Source organism: Carcharodon carcharias, chromosome 20 (genome assembly GCF_017639515.1).
Source record: "Carcharodon carcharias isolate sCarCar2 chromosome 20, sCarCar2.pri, whole genome shotgun sequence".
NCBI lineage: Eukaryota > Metazoa > Chordata > Chondrichthyes > Lamniformes > Lamnidae > Carcharodon > Carcharodon carcharias.
Window position 1 is genome coordinate 98,642,526 of NC_054486.1, and position 22,757 is coordinate 98,665,282.

Below are 22,757 nucleotides of genomic sequence, written 5' to 3' on the forward strand. Positions count from 1 at the left end.
GGAAGGAAATCATCACTCAATAAATGCAGCACATTGGTGAAACTAACAAATTATTAAGTGGAAAGGAAGTTTTCAGATTAATGTTTGGGACTCGGTGGTATTGTGGTGCAGTGGTAGCGTCCCTACCTCTGGGCCAGAAGCTCCTCATTCAAGTCTCACTTCAGGACTTGATGGCTATGGAAGGTGCAATCATAATGTGGCCAAACAGGTTGATTATCAGCCTGTAAATCCTTCCAATATGCCTGATGGCAGGCGGAAATAGCGGGAGAGTTTCCTGGTCAGCCACACTACAGAAGGTAAAGTCAAACCACTGCAGTACTTTGTCAAGCACAGTCATGGCCCAATCCAGTGGAAATACATGGTTGCTGATGCCCTCTTAGAGCATGGTACCTGAAGGAGGTGGCAACTTGGGATTTATAATCTGTTTCCGAGTATAGTTAGGAAAATGAGTAGGTTGTTGAGCCTGCTCTGCCATTCATATTGATAATGGCTGATCATCCACTTCAATGCCTTTCTCCCACTCTATCCCCATATCTCATTTTGTCATTGGTATTTAGAAATCTGTCAGTCTCTGCTTTAAACATACTCAATGACTGAGCTTCCACTGCCGTCCAGGGTACAGAATTCCAAAGATTCACAACCCCCTGAGTAAAAATATTTCTGCTCATCTTGGTCCTAAGTGGCTTCCCTCTTATTTTGAAATTGTGTCCCCTGGTTCTAGACTCCTCAACCAGGGGAAACATTTTTCCTGCATTTACTCTGTCTATCCCGTTTTGTAGGTTTCAATGAGATCATCTCTCATTCGAGAGAATACAGGTCCAGATTCCCCAATCTCTCTTGACGGGACTGTCCTGCCATCCTGGGGACAAGTCTGGTGAACCTTCGTTGCAATCCCTCTATGTCAATAATATCTTTCCTGAGGTAAGGGGAGAAAAACTGCACAAGGTACCCCAAGTGTGGTCCAAGCAAGGTTCTATATAATTGAAGCAGGACTTCACTACTCCTGTACTCAAATCCTTTTGGAATAAAGGCTTATGTACCATTAGCCTTCCTAATTGCTTGCTACACCTGCTTGTTAATCAGTGACTTATTGATGAGGATACCCAGGTCCATTTGTACATCACACCTTCTAAGAAATACTCTGCACATCTGTTCCTCCTACCGAAGTGTTAACTTCACATTTTTCCACATTATATGGCATTCCACCTGCCATGTTCTTGCCCACTCATTAAATCTATCTAAATCCTCTTGAAGCAGCTTTGCATCTTCTTTACACACAGATTCCCCCCTAACTTTGTGTCAGCTGCAAACTCGGAAGCATTACAGTTGACCCCTACAAATCATTGATATTTATTGTGAACAGCTGGGGCCCAAGTACTGATCCTTGCGGTATCCCACCAGTCACAGCCTGCCAAGAGATAATGACCTATTTATTCCTACTCTCTGTTTTCTGCCTGTTAACCAATCCTTAATTAATGCTAGCATATTACCTCCTGCCTTATGTGCTTTAATTTTGCTAACGAACTGCCTGTAGGGGACTTGTCAAAAGCTTTCTGAAAACTAAGTATACTACATCCATCGACTCCCCTTTATCAATTCTGTTAGTAAAATCCACAAAAAACTCCAACAGATTCATCAAACATGATTTCCAATTCATAAATTCATGTTGACTAGGGCCAATTAGATCATTATTATCCGAGTGTCCATTTAACACATCCTTTATTAATAGATTCTAACATTTTTCCTACTACTGACCTAAGGTTTATAGGTCTGTAATTGTTTGTTTTCTCTCTCCATCCCTTCTTAAATAGAGAGGTGACATTTTCTTCCTTCTGATCTGCAGAAGCATTCCAGAATCTAAAGAATTTTGGAAGATGATCACTAATGCATCCACTACCTCCATAGCTACCTCTTTCAACACGCTGGGGTGTAAAATATCAGGTCCTGGGAAGTTATCAGCCTTCAGTCCCATTAATTTCTCAAATACAACCTTCTTACTAATACTAATTTCCTTCAATTCCTTATTCCCCCTAGTGCCCTGGATCTCTAATTCTAGGAGATTTCTTGTATCTTCATCAGTGAAGATAGACAAAGTAATCATTTAGCTTCTCTGCCATTTCTCTGTTCCTCGTTAAAAATTCTCCTGACTCTGCCTGTAATGGACCCACATTTGTCCTAGCCAAATGGTTCCTTTTTAAGTACCTTTAGAAGCTTTTACAGTCCGTTTTTATGTTTTTTGCTAGCTTACATTCATATTCTATTTTCCCCTTTTATCAGTTTCTTAGTCCTATTTTGCTGTATTGTAAAATCTTCCCAATCCTCAGGTTTACCAACTTTATAGGCCTTTTCTCTTAATTTTATACAATCCTTTAAGTTCCTTTGTTAGTCATGGTTGCTGGCTTTTCCTTTTGGGTTTTTGTGCTTTGAAAGAATGTATAGTTGCTGTAAACTATGGAATAATTTTTTAAAAACTATCCATTGCCTATATACTGTCATGCTTTAATGTATTTTCCCAATCCACCTCAGCCAATTTACCCTCATACCTTCCAAATTTACTTTGTTCCAATTTAACATCTTGGTTTTCTGGCTGAGCTATTGAAGGAAGCATGGAAATCTAATTAACGAATCACTGATCCATTGGGATTGGTGGGAAATGAACATAACAGCTTTTATATTCAGCATTTTTAACATAATGGCCAAAATGACCATAGGTCATTTTAACACCACCCAACTCAAGCCACTGCCCGGGTGGAGCAGTTTCAGTTTGGAGTGATTAAATTGGTAAAATTAGGAAACCCTACCCCAGTTTACCATGAACATGCCTACTTCAAGTTTAACTGGGTTGGATTTAGCATCGGGTGTGTAGCAGCTGAAAGGAGTTGGAAGGTGCTGGCTATGGTAGCCAAGAGCTTTTTCAGCACTTGTGAGCTTGCGAACCTCCCTCCAGTCTCTCAGAGCTCACATCCTGTGAACTCTCTATTCTGCCTGTCATCTCTCCACCTCCTCCAACATTTCTACACACCCCATGCCTCCCCCCCACCCCCCCCAACCGTCCCTCTACGCCATGCCTTCTCTCCAAGTCCAGCTATCATCTCTCCAAACCCCACCCCAAAATGATCAATATCTTTCCACCCACCACAACCCCTGATCTTATTGGTTGCCAGGTACCATCCCCAGTGGTGCATGACGACCACGGGGTAATGTAGCCTTCACTGTCAGGCAGACAGGCAGCCAGCCGTTAATCTGGCTGGTTGCAAAGTGGGAAATAGAATTCAACAATTCTAATGAGGTCCTGCCGTTATATTCCACAGCACTTACGTATTCTTGGCATTTCTGGGATTCCAGGACACTGATGGGTGTCCACTCTCCCACTCAGTCTCCCTGTAAATATTGGGCGCATAATAAAAAATTGAATCTCAAACCAAAGAAGGAGAATTTAGGAGGGGTGTCCAAAAGATTCATCAGAAAGGTGAGTTCGAAAGAGGATCTTAAAGGAGGAGATGGCGATAGAGAGGCAGAAGGACTTAGACAGAAGGAGCGAATTTTAGAGCATAATACCTAAGGTGGCTAAATGTATGCCCATTAAAGCTGACACAAAATGAGCTCAGCAAGATCCATCACCATCCTATTATTTTTGGTCAAAAACTGGAAACTGCATAACATCTCACTGAATGTTGATTAAAGGCCTGAAAGATTATTCCTTAATTTGACTCTTTCCATTTGAGACACAGGTCAGAAACAAATTGCCATGATGAAAAATTCATCACTTATGTTTTTCAGAATCAGACCTTTAAAAATGAGCATTACTAGTGATTATTTGACATTTATTGTTGAAGTATGATAAGTGCAAAAGTAATAGGGCTCAATAAACATCATAAAACCAAAGAATAGTAGCTTGAGACTTAGTGAAGCCAACCTACCTCCACCCTATTTATTGCTGCTTATTTCTTCAGCTCATGCCACCATATGTTCCATTTTAGTGTTTCTACACCATTACTGAAAGAAATCTGAATCTAATGGAAATATCAATTTTTCCTCACCTAACTCAAGGAGGGGTTTGAGGAATGTATACTGATGGCTTTTCAAAGGTTTTAATCAATGTTCCTCTTTGCTTTCACAACAGATTTTATTTAAAATTGAAATTCAGGCCCATGTTTTCAAATATTGAGCATCAGAACTGATAATAGGGACTGAAACTTGCTTTTGGAGTTGGTGTACCATGGAACTCCCTTCTGGCGTCCTGACCCCTTACATTTATCTGGGTTGGGGGGCAAATAGGATGGTCTACCAATGATGCCTCCATCACAGAGGGAGCCCAACACTGCTAGACAGAAAGCTCTGGCGGTAATGCAAAGAGCCATCTACAGAAATGACAGAAAAGGGCATAGTTAGAGAAGCAACCTGAAGAATGCTTTTTTTAAAAAAAAAGGTTGTCCATGAGCTGTATCTTATTCTGCTTCAGGCTTGGGGATAGGGGAGGACGTGGTCACAACGAGGCCATCTTCTTCCAAAAAGGGTCAGTAGGGATTTCCACTGCCACTCCATTATGGAGTACCTGGAGTTTGTAGTGAAGAGTCAGGGAAATAAGCCATTTTCCCTAACCCCACTCCTCCCCCTTCCCTTCACTGTTATCCAAGTACAATAGGACAGCCAAGTGTTGGGTTATCATATGCCTTGCCAGTGTGGAGAGGTGGGGATTGGCTGGAAAGAACATACAATGTCACTTTCAAGAGCAGTATAACGGGAAAATCTATATTTTTGAACCTAAGTGCAGGTTCAGGTTCTATGTAATGCTGGGTATTGATAAGGTGAGTTAATGCTTCCCAAATCTAAACAGGAAATCCAAAAAGGAAAATAAAATCCCTTTACGCCTACTTGTCACTGCTCAAAAACTGGTGCTGCTGAACAGATCTTTGAGAGAGGGCATTAGCTGGGCCACTGAGCTCCAAAATGACACCGCTGGTATAAAATCTGCATGCTGATTGACATAATGATCTGCCTTCTTTACAAACATCCAATGTCTGTGCACTTGTCACACGCTAATGCCCTCACCAAAATAGCATCTGAAGCAACTTGACGCAAAACATGCATCTACACTGCAGGCACCATTTTTGGGTACCAAACTGCACCTATAGTACCAAAACAATGGGTACCACTGATCCCAGTTTTGTGAGAAGAGCCATGATTGATACAGATTGTCAATAAGTGAGTGATGTTGTGGTGATTTGAGCAGTGGCTGAGGCTTGTGATGCTTTTGGTAGGAAATGGTGTTTGAAGATGAGTTCACTGGACTTGACCACTCACGTTAGGTCACTGAACTGCTTGTGACCCTGCATCCAGGTCCTTTAGGCTTGCTTCTTAGCTGACATTGATCTCCACTGCTATCTGCTCCTCTGCATTCTCACCATGTCTGGAAGGCTCCCTGGCCTCCTGCAGATACAGAACATTTCTCCTCCTTCCCAGCTCCACCACCAAGACTTCTAATGCAGCACCCAAAATCCAAAAACCTTGAAGCCAGCGCATTCCCATGTTGTGCAGTTATTCAAGGTCACATTCACTTCCTGCAAGACTGCCAGCACCTGCTCCAGCCACAATGCACCTTACCTCTAAGACATTCCAATTAGCCCTAGATGGTGCAGGCTAGCTTTTACTGGTGTCACCAGTCACAATAATGGCCCCATGTATCCAGCCAATCAATATTTTGGTAAGGGTTTACCTAGACTACGAATGACTTGAGATAGTATAGTTTTGCTAAACTTTTTATTTAAACTATTTACATGGATCATAGTAAGCACATGGTATTTAGGAGACAGACTAATTATTTTGGAGCCTCTTGGTCATCTGACTACTGATGTCACAGTTACATCATGAATATCATCATAGCGCCATTAACATATTCATTAACCCATTACTCTACATCTCCCTCCTCCACCTACCCCCCCACCCCCCACCCCCCACCCCCGCACCTTGCTGGCAGCGACATTGAAGACAGATTGCAGACTCTGCTATCATGTTGACCCTGATTACCTTGGCAGGTCGTCCTCTGGTCAGCAGGGCCTGAGCAGGCTTTGCCTGGGAGGGTGTGACCAGCGACATGTCTGGGCACTCCTCAATCATGCAGCCTCAAAAGATGCCATGGTCATTGGCAGAGGGGCAGAGGAGCTGCCACCCTTATCCGGAGCGCTGTGAGAGGAGCCCACAGAAATGACAGGCAGCTCGTCTACCAGTGTAACGTGCGTTTGCACCTCCCTGTTCTCCATTGATGGATGGACACCTAGCAGAGAGACTAGGTGGCCTCACCTATCTCTCACACTGACAGTGACTTCCTGAGATCACAGCCAGTGTGAGGGCTTGCAAGCCTGAGTGCGACCCCAGGGGTCCCTGATTCTGGACCTGGAGCTGCCTTTCCATGAGAGTCGCCATTCTCTCAATGGAGGAGGCTGTGCACTCAGTGCTCAGGGTTAACGCAGTGCTCAAGTTCTGCATGGACTCTTCCATGACAGATACCATGGCACACAGACCCTCGGGGATCTCTGCCAGATCTTCCCATGCATCCTGCTGGATGGACATCCAGCATCTACTACCTGATGGACAACTCCAGAGGCTCAGCATCTGTCTCAGACTGAGCATAGTCCTGGTCTTCAGCAGTGCTCCAACTGCCGGTACCTTGGGCACACTCTGTCTCTGCCTGCTCCTCATATGAGTATGATGTGCCCTCACCCAGGGCATTCCAAATGGAGCCAACGCACTATAGCCCGCTGACATGCCTGTATCTGCGTTGGTGCAGAGAGCGGATGTGAAGCGGGTGCATCGTTCAGCAGTTCCTCCTTGGGCATCAAGGGAGGGTCCTCATGGTCAGCCACATGTCATGAGGATTGCACTTCTGAGGGAGAAATAGAATATGCCAGCTAAGAACATCATTAGCTGTCTGTGCAAGCATGATGGTTGTTTGCCAAAATGAACAGTGTCTCACTGAGGCACTGAGAGTGGCCAAGCAATGGCTACTCTAGATTTAAGCTTCTCATTGGAGATGCCACAGCCCTGCTCTTCTTGCATACTCCCACAGTCTCATCTGCCCACTGCACTCTTACCATCCTCTGAGAACCTGCCTCTCTGAGACCTGAGGACCTTGTTCCTCACTCGCATTCCATGCCCAGGGCATCCATCTCAAACCTAGATGAATCAGGATGTTGGGTTCATGCGTACTCCAGCATGTTTTGGCTTCACTTCTTTTGAATGTAAGCAAGTGCATTCCATTAGTCCATCCTCTACCCACAACACTATTCTAGCCTCGCGATCCACCAATCCCTGAGAGCCAGCTTGAGGTGCCCATCAGTTTGGCACTCCTTGCCCTTCTATACACACAAAGTGAGTGGCAACATCTCCCACCCTTGGCAGGCACAGAGATATATGCCATTTGACACGATGCATCTCAAACACCTGAGAGCCGTGACTTCCGGCCACTCTCCAAGACATCTATACCCAGTTCCATGCCAAGTTGGTACTCACTCTTACTGAGCCCAGAAGATCATTGAACCATTTCTGGCACTAGATCCACGTGCGGTGCACGACATCATGTCCACTCATCTGGGCAGCCACCTTTGTTCAGGTCTTCTTCGTCTGGTGGGGTGGCCTCCTCTTGCCATCTCACAGCATGAGTATTTCACGCTGGGAACTCACTGCCTCCACTATAGCATGCAGGCAGCCATCTGAGAATCATGGGGCAGAGTGCCCACTAGCATTGGCATCCCACCTGCTGTGCCCGCTAGGCGCTGAGGCCATCTTTTATGCCAAATTTTCCAGTCTCTTGTCAACTGCTCCGATAGGCTCCTCCCCAACTCCTGGCAGCCTTTATGGAGCTGCCTGGGCTCATTTTATACTCCTCCTCTGGGTCATCATTCCACCCAGCACCCATCAGGCTCCCACCCCATCGGCAGACCTGCATCAATGTCTGGGCACGTTTCACACTGGCAGACCCTTAATTGGCCAGCCAGCGTGAAATCGTGTTGTACCAACGTTCGCAGGTAGAAGCGGACACCGCGGCCACTTCCGGGCCCACTGGTCACGCGCACCCGATGAGCACGAAATTCAGGCACTGGTGTTTGAGGTTTTCTCTGCAATGCCAAAACCATTCTGTACCTTTCGAACTGTCTCTTCCAGAGATCCCATCTTTGTCCCTGCTATGAACCTTTGATGTGTTGGAAAGTCTGTGGAAGTGGTAGTGGCTGCCATCAAGTCTCTTTCACCGTACCCTCACAATGGTACTTTCTGGGTCCGTCCTTCACTGCCACGGAGTCAATTTTCTTCCTCCAGCAGTCGTCACTCATGGGTCAGTGATTTGTGGCCGCAGTTTGCGAGACTGCGGCCTCCAGTGCTGCCACCATGTTTTGATGGCTTTTGGTGCTGCTGCTGAGATTTCACTAATACCTTGCTTTCCTGGTTTATTTAACCTTAGTGAGGCTTTGTTTACTTTGGACAGACTTGTGATTGTATGGTTTTAACATCAAACCTTTTATTAAGAACGATTTGTAAAGACCTCAGAGTAAGCATATGCTGTTTAGGAGACAGACTTTTCTGCTCCTAGCCCTCTTGGAGCCTTTCAGTCATCTGACCACTAATGTCACAGTCACACCATTAATATCATCATGGTCTCTTTAACATATTAAACCATTTCTCAACAATCAAAAGTGTGGTTAGTGTTGACTAGGCACTGAAATCATTGAAAACAACAGGCAGTATGACGTTGCCATGCTGTCTGTTAAGCAGACACAGGTTAATATAGCTCCTTTCAGGGGCTATCAAATTTTGCCTCTGCCTAATTTTGATGAGGAAAGTAAATACTAAAAAATTTGTATGTATCATCAACCAAAGCTAATAAGGTTTTCAAAGAGCTTGTTGGTAGTGAAGCAGATCAAGTGCTGTTTAGTTAAATTTTAGTTGAATGCATTTTTTATAGTCACTTGGTAATACAAAACTTGTGCATTGCTGAAAAAAAGAGACATGCTGTTGAAGCTTTTCGTCTTGTACTCATTGGGACAGACGTAAGAACGCCTAATTTCAAAGGGAACAACAATTTATACTGCATGAGAAAAGGTTGCTCATTGCAAGTTAACTCTGATTGGTCAAGACATTGCCATGGAAAATGCACCAAGGAACTATTGCCCCCATACTTTTGTTTAATTCAGTAAAGATGCAATGCCTGCAAAGGACAGAATCTTGCATATGAATATATGCACTTCTAGCAAGCATAAGCAAACCATATTATGAGCTTGACCAACAATCTGGTTGTTAGTGTAATTCTTAGCACTCTCTTTTTCAGCAATACTCAATGCATTTTTTGCTCATCATGACATTTATGACTTAAAAATTAGGTGATGCTTCATTTTATAGCAGTGATTGGTTAGACGGAATTTTGATTAATGTAGCCTTGTGACTTAACAAGCTCCTGTCTCAGGACTACACTAATGTAGCTTCCCCATTTCCTATCTTTCTACCTTTCTGTACACCCTTCTGTACACAGAATGTGTGTCAATCATAGAAATGCCATGCTGCAAAACATAGTCATAAAGTCATAGAGATCTACAGCACAGAAAAAGGCCCTTCGGCCCATCGAGTCTGCGCCGGTCAAAAAAGTACGTAACTATTCTAATCCCATTTTCCAGCACCAGGCCCATAGTCTTGTATGCCATGGCATCGCAAGTGCACATCCAAATACTTCTTAAATGTTATGAGGGTTTCTGCCTCTACTACCCTTTCAGGCAATGAGTTCCAGTTTCCCACCACCCTCTGGGTGAAAAAATTCTTCCTCACATCCCCTCTAAACCTCCTGCCCCTTACCTTAAATCTATGCCCCCTGGTTATTGATCCCTCCACCAAGGGGAAAATTCCTTCCTGTCTACCCTATCTATGCCTCTCATAATTTCATACACCTCAATCATGTCCCCCCTCAATCTCCTCTGCTCCAGGGAAAATAACTCCAGACTATCCAATCTCTCCTCATAACTAAAACTCTCCAACCCAGGCAACGTCCTGGTAAATCTCCTCTGCATTCTCTCTAGTGCAATCACATCTTTCCTATAATGCGGATTCCAGAACTCTACGCAATACTCTAGCTGTGGCCTAACCAGTGTTTTATACAGTTCCAGCATAACCTCCCTGCTCTTATATTCTATGCCTTGGCTAATATAGGCAAGTACCCCATATGCCTTCTTAACCACCTTATCTACCTGTCCTGCTACCTTAAGGGACAGGTGGGCATGTACACCAAGGTCCCTCTGATCCTCTGTACTTCCCACGGTCCTACCATTCATCGTGTATTCCTGTTCCTTGTTTGTCCTGCCCAAGTGCATCACCTCAAAATAATTTGGATTAAATTCCATTTGCCACTGATCAGCCCATTTGACCAACACATCTATATCCTCCTGTAATCTAAGGCTATCCTCCTTACTATTTACCACCCTACCAATTTTTTTGTCATCCGCGAACTTACTGATCAACCCTCCTACATTCAAGTCTAAATCGTTTATATATACTACAAACAGCAAGGGACCCAACACCAATCCCTGTGGAACCCCACTGGACATTGGCATCCAGTCACAAAAACACCCCTCGATCATCACCCTCTGCTTCCTGCCACTCAGCCAATTCTGGATCCAATTTGCCAAATTGCCTTGGATCCCATGGGATCTTACCTTCATTATCCGATTCCCATGCGGGACCTTATCAAAAGTCTTGCTGAAGTCCAATTAGACTATGTCAAATGCATTGCCCTCATCTACACACCTGGTCACCTCTTCGAAAAATTCAATCAAATTGGTCAGACAAAACCATGCTGACTGTCCTTGATTAATCCTTGCCTCTCCAAGTGTAGATTAATTCTGTCTCTCAGAATTGCTTCCAATAGTTTCCCCACCACTGAGGTTAGATTAACTGGCCTGTAGTTCCCTGGTTTATCCCTTCCTCCCTTCTTGAATAATGGTACCACACTGGCTGTCCTCCAGCCCTCTGGCACCTATCCTGTGGCTAGAGAGCTAATGGCCAGAGATACATTGGCCAGAACTTTCAGCTCGTCGAGTGGGGGGCGGGGCCCGCTTGCCAAGGCGTAAAATGACACCGGGTGACATCAAGCGTACCCAACGTGCGTCATTTAGATTTTCAGTTTTGCGAGTGCACAACCGAGTCAGCTGCGTGCATGAAGAACTGTCAAAGGCCTATTAAGGCCATTTAAATATCAATTAAAGTTATTAAACGAGCTGCCCATCCAACCTTAAGGTTGGTGAGCAGGCGAAGAGCCCAAGCGGCCTTCGCATTTTTCATGGAACCTCATCCATGGGCGGCATGAGGTTTCATGAAGGGTTTATAAATTTAATTCATTTTTTCATAAATGTTCCTTAATATGTCCCAGCTCACGTGACACTGTCACATGAGGGAACATGTCTTAAAATATTTTCTTTTCTTTATTTAAATTTTTAAACCTTAAACTCATCTCCCTGAGGCACCTCTCGAAAGAGCGCAGGCCCCGACTCAGGTCCTGCTCAGTGCTTCCGGGTGCACGTCATGCTGGGCGGGCTTTAATTAGCCTGCCCACGTAAAATGGTGTCGCAGACCCATTCAGGGGCACCGATTGGGTTCACGCCCACCCCCGCACAAACCTCCAGTGGGGGGAAAATTCTCCCCATTGAAATAAACAGGCTAAAATTTGCCTGAATGGATCCAGCTAAAATGCAACTGAGTCTTAAATAAAATAAAATTACTTGATTGATTGATAAGATCCTGAGGGATCTTGACAGGGTGGATGTGGAAAGGATGTTTGTTCTTGTGGGAGAACCTAGAACTAGGGGTCACTGTTTAAAAATAAGGGTCCCCATTTAAGACAGAGATAAGGAGAATTTTTTTCTCTAAGTCTTTGGAACTCTTTTCCTCAAAAGGCAATGGAAGCAGAGTCTTTGAATATATTTAAGGCAGTGGTAGATAGATTCTTGATAAGCAATGGGTGGGCATGTATCAGGGTAGGAGTGTGGGGCTTAGGTTACAATCATATCAGCCATTATCTTATTGAATGGCGGAGCAGGCTTGAGGGGCCGAGTGACCTACTCCTGCTCCTAATTCAGATGTTTATATATTAGCTGGTTGGGACTCACTTTTGTTTTTAGGGATAACTTAATTTTGATTTCCTGCAGAGTCATTGGGCTGGATTTTTAAATTAGTGTGTTGTCTGAGTCGGAGGTGGGCAGTTTCACACCACCACCATCCATGTCGGATCACTGCCACAATCCCGATCCCAAGCAATTTTCAATGAGGGAGGTCAATGTGATGAGTTGAGGGCAGGAAAAGAGGGTGGGGGAGTGGGCGGCTATTGATCACGCAAGGGACCCAGCCCTCCACCACAAGCCACAAATGTTGCTGGGCAACAGCTGCAGCCATTGACCATTCCCAGGAGGGCTTGTGCCTCCAGGATCATCGTCAGGCAGCTGTGGCTTTTTTATGCTGTGACAAAACCTTGCTGCCCTTTTCCCTCACAATCTTCATCTTCAGATCAGCAGCTCCCACCCTGGCCACTGAGAGTGCAGATCACTGTCTGTTGGAGGTTCTCTCATTGGTCTTTTAGCATCAAGAGGCTGCCCACCGCACCCTTGGCATTTAATTGGCTGCAGCTTTTAAAATCCAAGTAGATGTGCTTAAACCACATTGTGCAGGGTCAGGGCCCAGAACTAGCCCACATTCCCAGTTCCTAATGTTGATTTGAAAATCCAGCCAATGAGCCCTGTTATATGGGGCAAGGTGATGCTTCTGCTTGATTTCAAAACGTCTGACTCTTCTACTAATTACATAATCAGCCTCATTTTAATAATATGGGCAAACTTCATGCATTGGAAGCACCTCTTATTGGAATATAATTTTTTGGAATTATAAATAATGTGGACTGCAAGACTTCACCACCCACAACAGTTTGAAGGGTCAGAAATCCTCAGCAGGTGGAGCTTGCATGTGGTTTTTGCTGAGATAGAGAGCTTCCCCATGGTGCAGGGTGCCTTAAAATGTGCATTTGTGACTTGTTGGATGGTGTATCTAAACCTACAAAAGTTATCACTTGTTGAATGCGCAGTTGGTGTGCATCCTACACAAGAAAGGCACTAACAGTAGCTATGAAGATGACAATGACTCAATTTCTTTGTATCAAGTTCCTTTCAGGCTGGGGCAGGAGACATCTGTAACATCTCCCAGTTCACCATCCGTTGCTTCATAAGAGAAGGCACAGACACGTTATGCCAGGAGAGGGAGTTCATTGTATTCTCCTTGACCAGAGAGAAGCAGGTGGAGCTTGCATGTGGTTTTTGCTGAGATAGAGAGCTTCCCCATGGTGCAGGGTGCCTTAAAATGTGCATTTGTGACTTGTTGGATGGTGTATCTAAACCTACAAAAGTTATCACTTGTTGAATGCGCAGTTGGTGTGCAACCACGCTCAGTGCATCATGCTGCTATATGTTTGTTATCCTGGCAGGAGTCATGATACTTTTAATCTGCACTATATTCTTCTGTTCCCACAATATTTGAGCCACCAAGTCAAACAGATGGTGACTGCTGGGTGGCAAATGGCTATCAGCATAACATCTGGCACAACCAATCATAAGGCCAGCATGCATATAATGAGGGTTATGCTGCCTTTCGAAACATTAGGGTGTTAAAAACAACAGTCTCATTGCCTGGCTTGCTCCGAAGGAACCTTACCACTACTCACTAGTGTGTGTGTGTCATGATTCATGGTGGTCTGCTGTATCCTGCATGATCTTGTCATAATCAGGGAACAGTCCTTGTCAGCAGGGATATGGCAAGCAGGAAGAGGAAGAGGAGAACCAGAGGTAAGTACTCAAGCAGCACATCCCCTTTCCAGCCGAACTGTCTTTATCTCATTCCACTACGGTTCCGCTGGACACAACTGCAAATCCAGGACCATTAATCCAAAGGCCTAGATAAAAGCTCTGGGGACATGTGTTCAAATCCCACCATGGCAGCTGGTGGAATTTAAACTCAGTTAATGAATCTTGAATTAAAAGCTAGTCTCGGTAATGGTGATCTTGAGTCAGAAATTCCAAGGAATGGCACAGGTCCTGAGCTGCATATTTCTCGCCCACTCTTCCGAACCAGGCCTGGTGAGAAATGTGCAGCATACCTGGTTCCAGAGTCCTTCCAGTGCAGGGCAGCAGCGTCAAGGGAAGTGAAACCTCACCACCTTTTTACGGCACTGCCTGCTATAAACCAGGTAAATTTAAAGGTCCCTGTGTTTAAATGCACTTTGAGAACCAAGGAGAAGGTAAGTGTACAAGGTAAGTGGTTGAATGGGATGGTAGGATGGGTTGGTTTAGGAGGATGTAGAATGTGTCGGAGGTCCATCTGGGGTATGTGGGGGTGTAGTAGTTGGGACTGTGGTACAGGTGCAGTCAGGGGAAGTGTCGGGGGTCATTGGGGTGGTGAAGGGATAGTCAGGTGGTCAGTTTGGTAGTTGATAAAAACAAAAAACAAAAAACTGCGGATGCTGGAAATCCAAAACAAAAACAGAATTACCTGGAAAAACTCAGCAGGTCTGGCAGCATCGGCGGAGAAGAAAAGAGTTGATGTTTCGAGTCCTCATGACCCTTCGACAGAACTAGGCGAATCCCCTAGGATGGTAGTTGGATGGATAGTGAGGGGTTGGGGTTAGTCGGGGGGTGGGTGGGGGTGGGGCGTAGCCAGAGTTCAATGGGTAGTTGGGTGTTTGGGAGGGGTAGCTAGGGGGTGTGTCGAGTGGTTGGAGGGGTAGCCGGTGGGGGGCGGGGGGTTGGTTGGTTGTGAGGGTAGTCGGGAAGGGGGGATGGTGGGCGTCTTGGGGATCCACCCACACTCCCCTCCCACCAACTTCCAGTGGGGTATCAAGGGGTCAGTACCATAGTTACCTAGGAGTTAGAAGTAGTTTTAATCCTTCTAATTTTTCCTGGGTAACTAATTCTGTTAAGAGAGTTGGAACCATCCAAAGCCTCCAATTTAAATCATAGTTTCGGATGGTTCCCAGTGCAGGGTAATTGCCCATTAGATGTTTAAATTACCTGGGTAATTTCCATACAGTCCTCAAGTGGGGTCTTCTGGGGAGATCCCCAGCCCATCTTCTGAAGGTGTCCCCCACTGCATCTTCTGGGGTACTTCTGGGGTACTATTCCCTCACAGATCAGAAGTTCTGGGCCTATGAATCTATGAGATTGTTGTAAAACCCATCTGGTTCACTGATGTCTTTTAGGGAAGGAAATCTTTTGTCCTTAACTAGCCTGACCTACATGTGACTCCAGATGCACACAATTTGGTTGCCCTCTGAAATGGCCGAGCAAGCCACTTAGTTGTACCAAAATGGGACAGAAAAGTTAGAAAGGAATAAAATGAACAGACCGGCATTGACCTACGTGCCAGGAAACAACAAAGGCACACCCTGCCTAATTGACCCTCCAAGATCCTCTTTACTAACATCTGGGGGACCTGTGCCAAAGTTGGGGGAGCTGCCCCACAAACTAGTAAAGCAACAGCCTGCCATAGTCATACATACCATACAGCCAATGCCCATCACTATTTCTGGGTATGTCCTATCCTACCAGCAGGATAGACCTAGCAAAACTGGTGGCATAGTGTATACAGTTGGGAAGGAATTGCCCTGCAAATCCTCAACATTGAATCTGGACCCCATGAAGTCTCATAGCATCAGGTCAAACATGGGAAAGGAAACCTGCTGATGACCACCGTCCTCCCTCAGCTGATGAATCAGCACTCCTCCATGTCGAATACCACTTGGAAGAAGCACTGAGGGTAGCAAGTACATAGAATGTATTCTGAGTGAGGCCTTCAATGCCCAAAACCAGGGGCAGCTCTGTAGCACCATCACTGAATGAGCTGGCCGAATCCTCCAGGACATATCAGCCCTGGGCCTGTGGCAGGTGGTGAAGGAACCAACAAGATGTGGGGAGACCTACATAACTCACCCTCATACGTCTACCTGTCACAGAGGTATCTGTCCATGACAGTAGTGGTAGGAATGACCATCTCACTGTCCTTGTGGAGCTAAAGTCCCATCTTCACACTGAGGCTATCACTAATAGTGTTGCATGGCACTACCACTGTGCTAAATGGAATAGATTGAAAACAGATCTAGCAGCTCAAAACTGGTCATCCATTAGTTACTTTGGGCCATCAGCAGCAGCAGAATTGTATTCAACCAAAATCTGTAACCTCATGATCCGGCATATTCCTCTCTCTACAATTATCAAAGAGTCAGGGTATCAACCGTTGTTCAATATGGAGCATACCTAAAATTGATGTGCCAACCCTGGTGAAGCTATAACAAGACTACATGCATGTCAAACAGCAAAAGCTGCATGTGATAGAGCTAAGCAAACCCACAACCAATGGATCAGATCTGCAGTCCTACCACATCCAGTTGTAAGTGGTGGTGGACAATTAAACAGCTAACCAGAGTAGAAGGCTCCACATATATACCCAACTTCAATGATGGGGGAGTCTAGCACATCAGTCCAGAAGACATAGCTGAAGCATGTTCTGATGTTGGTCATGGCTCATAAACCTGACCATGGGACCCTTACTGGTGCCTGGGGAGACTCACAAGAAGGCAGGGACAACCACCCACCTAAGGTCTCAATGAACCTGTTACCCAAATTGTTTATATCAATACTATAAAATTGTTTAACCTATGGATGAAGAACTCTTCAAACATATGTTATTGAACAAAATGAATAATTAAATCATCATCATTTTTTGCAGGGGATGGTAAGGGAATTATTTTGCCGCTGAAAATGCTAATCTCATAGTTATAAACTGGAATGTAACACCCCCTCTGAGTGCTGGCTGGGAGGCAGTGGGGGAATAAAATCAGGTGGGACAGCAGGAATTCTGTCGCCTTTCTGCCACTCTCAGTCCAGCAGGAATGCCTCCTTGCCCTTGCAATCGCTCCCCACCTCCTAACCCCCCACCCCCATCAAATTGGCCCAGATCCCCAATCCCACTTAGCTGTACTCTGGGTGTGCTCCATCATCGCTGCTCCGAGCATTGCTGCAGTCCCAACAATCGTCACCATTCCTGATGGCGCTGGTGGGACTGATGCATTGTCGGCCCTCAGAATTGTCAGCAGCTCATGGAGATGGCGCATCCTGCCTTAGAGGGGCAGAAACCAGAACTTCAGGCAGCTAAATGCCTGGAACACGTAAAAGAGAGTTGTGGCCTCCAGGGCCAGTGGAGATCGACTTCATCCTGACATTCCACCATGTGAAATACCAGCCATAGTTCGACTGGAAAGAAATTATGTCTGAATAGAGGAAGATCCAGTAATTGAAAGAGATGCGCTCCAATCTCCCTGGCAGAGTTTTGCTTGTTCTTTGCTCGACAGTACCACAACTTAACTGGAGACTAGGTTCATATTTAAAAGATTACCACAGAACAATATGTACACAAGCCAGTTGTTCGCTACTTAGTGACACTAGCTTACATTCTTCATAATATTCTTCTTGTCTGTAGGCTTTGGCATTAATATCTGTACACTGACTCTTTCAGCAAGACTGCGCGCCAGTTACCTATTCCTTTAGCAAACTTCAAGCAGATGTTGTTGATCACATAGTCAAATATTGGATCACATACTGCAGAAGGTCAACAATTCAAACCAAAAAACTGGGGGAATGTAACTATTTTGCAGAGCAAACTGCAACAGATGTGCTACTGCAGTGTGTGTTCTCTTGCTCCAAATTTATTTTGGGTGAGTTTTCAGCAGTATGAGATTAACAAAACAGGATATTTTTCCTTGAACTAGTTTCATAATACTCCCTGTGAGCCATAACAAATCCTTTCACTGTGTGGCATGTTGTAATTTCTGAATTAGAGGCCACAATTTTTTAGAAGTTGTACTTGAAGAATAAAACCAACAATGAAACTGCTTTTAATAACTGCATGTCTATAGAAATAGAATTTCTTTAGAGATGGCAGGATATATAGTTTATTCCACGAGATATAAAGTCACAAATTGCTTCTGAAATATTTAATATCCTCCACATGAGTTAATATTAATATTTGGCTCCCTCTTGAAAGCAACCCAGAAGCTCATTTAAGTGTGATCCTAAATCAGATGTTCTTTTTGAGCAAATCAAAAAAATATCAGCAGCATCTTGCATTTTAACATAAGAAAACCACTGCACTTGCCTCTATTCAGTAAATTGCATGACTGCAAGAAATCCCATGCAGTGATTTGAAACATCGCAATAATTTGAAAATACAGCCTTCTTAGAGGGCAAGAACAACCCTCAAAATATTCCTCTCCAAAGCAAAATCTTCCCGCAACCTGCTTTTTATTTAGCATTTCACTTCTGATCAGGGTGAGGGAGAGAAATCATGGGCCTTGGTGCTTTTCCTGTTTTCATACCTCTTATTCCACCAACGCACCCCTCCACCCCTCCCCTCCACTTTAACCCTCCCCCTCAATCATGCATGATAATTTTTCCCCCTTTCAGGATTCATTAATCACTTCAACAATCACAGAAAGATCCTGATAAAATGTTATTGCCCATTGTTGGCATCTGGTTACAAGTATATGCAACATGGGTCACTAATATTAAGAGCAGTAACAATATAATGCAGTATTAGTTTGTGTGCGCCTTATAGATGACCCCACAGTGACTATTAAACAAACCAGAAAGTACAAATTTTATTTTAACTGCATCATGCAACATTGTTAATTTGACAAGCTAAAATCCCATTCGTTATTTATAACACTGTGCAGATAACATTGATTTTGGTGACTGCCTCAGCCCTCACTAACATGTTGGCACATGGCACCATATTTGGGGAAAGATTCAATACTTACAACCAAGATAAACTGCAGAAGATATTTTCACTCTGTAGGAGTAGAAGAAGATTTTCTTCTGTTTGATATTATTCAATGAGCAGCATTTCCCACCCCATCGGGAGCTATGTGCTCCCTGTGCAGGCAGCGGGGGGATTCCCTCAGTCAGGAGTGTACTCTTTCGCGCATGCACGCGAAAGAGTGCACAGATCTCCCTGAGGCAAAGTGCTGCCTCAGGGAGATCAGGTCCAATTCAAAAGTTGAAATAAAGGTAATAAAAAAATTTCCCTGCCATGTCCCCTCACGTGACACTGCCACATGAGTTGGGTCACATCCATAACTTTTATTTAAGCATTTGATAATTTAAATACCTTCATGAAACCTTATCCCGCCCATGGATGAGGTTTCATGCTTTTTCCGAGACCCGCCTGGGCTGCTGGCCTGCCCGCCAACCTTAAGATTGGACGGGCAGGTCCATCATTCAGGTTAATTAGTTCTTAATGGCCATAATAGGCCATTGACAGTTCAGCGGGCGCACAGCCAATTCAGCTGTGCGCTCGCCAAACTGAAAATCTAAATGACGTGGGGTGACATCAGGACATACGCCCAACGTATCCCCACGTCACTTTACGCGTCGGCTAGTGGGCCCCGCCCCCACTTGCCGACCGGAAGATGCTGGCCAATATAATTATTTCATACAAGTTGTGTAATTGGATTCTATTTTATCAGTAATCTCACAGGGTAGACAGATAGAATGACTCCTGAGCAACAAAGTGGGGTCATTGAACAATGTAGGTCATCGCTGTCAGTGAGAAGCATTGGAGCACTCAGATGTCTCTGCGCATCACAACTTTTAAGAGGCCGGAGAACAAAGACTGAATGGTTCACAATTGTATCTGTGTTTTCTTGATCAGCAAGTCTGAAGACTCTGCTGATTGCTGCTTCTTACTACAACCTATTTTCAGCATCTACTATGCAATACAACTTTATCACAATATTTCAATACCTCAAAAAACACATAAAAAACATCAAGCTACAGTCGGATAATAGGTAAGTAGACAAAATGACAAGATTGAAGTCAGTGGAAAAGATTCTTGAGAATCGTGCAGTGTAAAACAGGTTACTGATTCACTATGGACCCATTACTCACTCCAGTCCTAGCAATCTCACCCCCACAAAACCTGCTCACAGTAAACTTACATTAGCAACAAAATAAACAGAACTCCAACCATGATTCTACTCTCTATTCGCAAGATAATTATAGATAACAAAGGCCACCTAGCCCAAGTCATTTCATCCATCCATGAATGACATACGAACGTATTTGCAACAGGAGTAGGCCATTCGTCCCCTCGAGCCTGCTTTGCCATTTGATAACATTGCCTACATTATACCGGTGACTACAACTCAAAAGTACTTTATTGACTGTAAAGCGATTTGGAGCATCCTGAAAGGTGCTGTATAAATATAGGTTTTGTCTTTCTTTCATTACACCTGCATGCAGTAGGCAGAGCAACTGTAGCAATGGTGAAATTAGAGGCCCAATGCTGATTCTCTATGGATAATTATTCACAGAGCAATCAACTGATGTTAGGAAAGTGGCTACAAAGAAACCACTGCATTTACAAAAACAATTCAATTCTATAGCTAACCTCCTCTCAATCTCCCCCCAACCTCCCCTCCAACTCCTCCTAAACTCCTCCGCAAAACCCCACCCCTCTCTAACCTACCCCATACCCTCACTAGCCCCCAAACCCACCATTAGTCCCCCAGACCACCCCACAACCTCCCCTCTAACTTCAACTCCCAACCTCCCCGCCACCCCTCTCTAACCCCCCCAAACCTCCACCCACCCCACTCCGACCTCATCCCCATACCCTCCAATCTTACCCCAACACCCCCACCCCTCTAACCACTTCCCCAACCCCCCCAATCACTCCCCCACACCCCATTTAACCTCCCTCCAACTGCCCCTCCGATCTCCCCCCAAACTCCCTCCTTCCCTCCTCTAACCACTTCTTCCCAACTACCCGCCAACCTCCAACCTTTCCCCCCAACATCCAACCTCTCTCCCCCAACCTGCAACGCCCCCCCAACATCCAACACACTTCCATTTGGTTCTGAAGTTATGGGGATTTGACTTATCATTTTTTTCAAGCAAGAGCTGTCTCCTGACAGTTGCTGCACTACTGTTGACCTTCAGGCAGCTTTGTGGATTTCTGATGGGCTTTTAAAAAGAAAAATAATCAGAACCATGATGCTGCCCGAAGGTTGGAAGCAGCAGCCAGTCAGTCTAACCTCAGTGTTGGAGAAGTTACTAGAAAAGCTTGTGAGGGACAGAATATATCTGCCCTTGGAGAGACATGGATTAATCAATGCTAGTCAGCATGGATTTGTTGAGGGAAGACCGTGTTTGACAAATTTGATTGAATTTTTTAAGGAGGTAACCAGGAGTGTTGATGAGGATAATGCATTTGATGTGGTATACATGGAATTTAGCAAGGCTTTTGATAAGGTCTCTCATGGCAGACTGGTCAAGAAAGTAAGAGCCCATGGGATCCAAGGCAAAGTGGCACATTGGATCCAAAATTGGCTGAGAGTGTTGAAAAAGATGCAGTAAGGATAGTGAATACATTAGTGGTCATCTTTCAAATTTCTATAGTCGATGAATGGTTCCTGCAAATTGGAAGGTAGCAAATGTAAACCCACGATTTAAGAAAGGAGGGAGAGAGAAAACAGGGAACTACAGGCCTGCTAGGCTGACATCAGTAGTAAAGAAACTGCTGGAATCAATTATAAAGGATGTGATAACTTGACGCTTAGAAAAAATAGTAGGATTGGACAGAGTCAACATGGATTTGAAAGGGAAATCATGTTTGACAAGCCTGTTAAGAGTTTTTTGAGAATCTGTCTAACAGAATAGATAACGGGCAATCAGTGGATGTGGTGTATTTGGATTATCAGAAGGTTTTTGATAAGGTCCCACATAGGAGGTTGTAAGCATTGGAGTGAGGGTAATATACTGGCATGGATTGAGAATTTGTTAATTGACACAAAACAGAGAGTAGAAATAAACAGGTCATTCTTAGATTAGCAGGCTGTGACCAGAGGGGTACCGCAAGGATCCGTGTTTGGATGTGGGGGACAAATTAATATTTCCAAGTTTGCTGATGACACAAAACTAGGTGGGAATGTGAGTTGTGAAGAAGATACAGAGAGGTTTCAATGATATTTAGACAGGCTAAGTGAGTGGGCAAGACTGTGGCAGATGGAATATAGTGTGAAAAAATGTGAAGTTATCCACTTTGGTAAGAGAAACAGAAATACAGAGTATTTCTTAAATGGTGAAAGATGAGGAAGTTTTGAAGTCCAAACGGGTCCAAGTATCCTTGTTCAGAAGTCATTGAAAGCTAACATGCAGATGCAGCAGGCAATTAGGAAGGCAAATGGTATGTTGGCCTTTATTGCAAAAGAATTTGAGCACAGGAATAAAGACAATTTCTGCAATTATATAGCGCCTTGGTGAGACTGCCTCTGGAGTATTGTTCACAGTTTTGGTCTCCTTACCTAAGGAAGGATATACTTGCCATAGAGCGAGTGCAACGAAGATTGATTCCTTGGATGGTGGGATTGTCCTATGAGGAGAGATTGAAGGGACAGGGCCTATATTCTCTGGAGTTTAGAAGAATGAGAGGTGATCTCGTTGAAGCGTCCAAAATTCCTAAAGGGCACAACAGGGTAGATGCAGGAAAAATTTTGCACCTGGCTTGGGGGGCAGGTTGGAACCATCCCAGGATAAGAGATAGGCCATTTAGGACTGAGATGAGGAGGAATTCTTCCACTCAGAGGGTGGTGAATCTTTAGAATTCTCTACCCCAGAGAGCTGTGGAGGCTCAGT

General features: G+C 44.6%; 1 protein-coding gene across 1 annotated transcript in view; it reads left to right on the forward strand.

The window, feature by feature from the left end:
- The window catches only part of LOC121292264 (latent-transforming growth factor beta-binding protein 2-like), a 658,547-nt gene that overhangs the window by 460,865 nt on the left and 174,925 nt on the right, over window positions 1–22,757 (forward strand). The window lies entirely within an intron of this gene.